General features: G+C 37.7%; 1 non-coding gene across 1 annotated transcript; it reads left to right on the top strand.

Annotated features, from left to right (window-relative positions):
• The first annotated feature begins 228 nt into the window (after positions 1–228).
• Positions 229–303, top strand: Trnat-cgu. The gene has a single exon. It is a non-coding gene; the product is annotated as a tRNA-Thr (tRNA).
• Positions 304–1,958: the final 1,655 nt, after the last annotated feature.

The raw sequence follows: 1,958 nt of genomic DNA, 5'->3' as shown, positions 1-1,958 counted from the left end.
GCTACTATCTTCATATATAGTTAAATGGCTACCGGGTCAGTGACCTTCGCCTGTGTGAATGCGCACAGGTTGCCCGAACTCTTACGGGAATCGTCACCTTAGCTGGCGCGAGTAATGAATGCATGGGCAAATAACTATTAGGAACATTACTATGTCGATTGTGGAAAAATGTGGGTCTCCCGGGAAGCGCGCAAGGGATAAGTTCCTGCAGTCGCGCTATTCATCTGTGTCCTCGGTGGCTCAGATGGATAGAGCGTCTGCCACGTAAGCAGGAGATCCCGGGTTCGAGTCCCGTTCGGGACACGCATATTCAGCTGTCCCCATTGAGGTATATCAACAACACCTATCAACAGCTGAGGGTTTCAATTACTTATCATTTATTCTAGAGAAGGTGCACGGTAGTCAATGGTATTTGTTCTTTCGAGAACAGTTACTATCTTCATATACTCTTGATAATACCTTCGTTCTTTGAGACGTAGTGGTAAAATTCTACACAATCGATTTTGTAGTTGTACAGGATCTGTAGGACTGCTTCAAGAAAGTCCAGCTCCATCCAGTTCCTTTCATCAGTCCACTGGATTTCATGAACGAAAATATTCTTCCTATATTGACATTGTGGGCTGGCATTGCAAACAAACAGCTTGCTATTATTACCTTCTCAGAGAACTGTTGAAGGTCGTCACAGCTTTTTAAAAAAAGCTCAACCACTTCTCATGACACTGTAATGGTGCTTAGTTTTCGTCATTTTACTTGTTAAGTTTTCCTTCGGCGAAATATGTCAATATCCCGAAATGATCAAAGGGAATGGATTCATCGATTTCATTTTTTTTTTCACCTTCAAATATGAAACTGTCTCTACGACACTTTCCCGTTTCTGCACTCTCTTCAATAACATCCTATCAAATACCAACAATAATAGTGAATATGAGGTGCTCCACTTGCTCAGATATACAAGTATCATAAAATTTGTCACCTCATTCTTTAAAGTACTTTTCTTTTGTACTGATTCTGTTAGTACTGATCTTTTAAGAACAGATCTAACATTAAAAGAATTGAGTAGTTGCTCTTTTCTCTTAGTGACAGTGTAAAGAGCATTTTTCAGGGCATCCATTACCATTAGTACACTTATTGTGCTTCCCTCAGTTTCCTTTATTTCATGCTGCAAAGTGCTAAACTGGCTGTTAATGAATCATAAGTAGGCTTCCTTTCAAAGGACTGCTGAAAACTTGAACTAGTATTTTGGTGGCTTTGTCTTCATTTAGGAAAAAATCTTTTCAGGGTTCAAAAAGCAGACGATTCTTTCAACTGCTGGAAATAGTAATAACTTGCGTTTTCGAGTGACACATTCACATATTCAGTCCTAGATAATCGCAAAATTCCTGAAGCCTCTTGTTCTAACTGTATACATGAAGAAGTACGAGAATACCTTAACAATGACAGTTTCAACAGAAATGCTCAAACTGTCAGGAGATATCTGCGCGCAGTCGTGTAAAACATGTACAGGGCCCCTCTCTCTTCCATGTTTTCATAAAATAGTTGTCTTGGTTTGGTAAATACATTACATTTACCTTAACTTTTTAAACACCAAAGTTTATTTCCACAAAATGCCACACATTTATTTTTTTCGAGATCAAACATTTCAATACTATTCATACAAAATGTCGAAATTTTGTCAGATATTTCATTAGGTAGTGAGCGCACCTTCTGAAGTTTGAGCTGAATTCTTTCATTAATATCGAAAAACTAAAGAACAAACGGAAATATTTTAGCAGCTTTATGATTGGTGTCATTAGTGGGTATCCAGTAGATAGAAATTTTTTTGATATTCTAGAGGCTTTCCTTTAAAATCTGGAGAGCAATAACTCCTTTTTCTAAGGCTGATACTTTAGTCGCTACTGAACTAAATTTTTTTTTGCAGTGGAAGAATCATCAAACATAACGCTATTAAGCTTATTAGT

Source organism: Schistocerca piceifrons, chromosome 4 (genome assembly GCF_021461385.2).
Source record: "Schistocerca piceifrons isolate TAMUIC-IGC-003096 chromosome 4, iqSchPice1.1, whole genome shotgun sequence".
Classification (NCBI taxonomy): domain Eukaryota; kingdom Metazoa; phylum Arthropoda; class Insecta; order Orthoptera; family Acrididae; genus Schistocerca; species Schistocerca piceifrons.
Note: the sequence above shows the minus strand (reverse complement) of the source record. Positions and strands in the feature narration are given on the sequence as shown.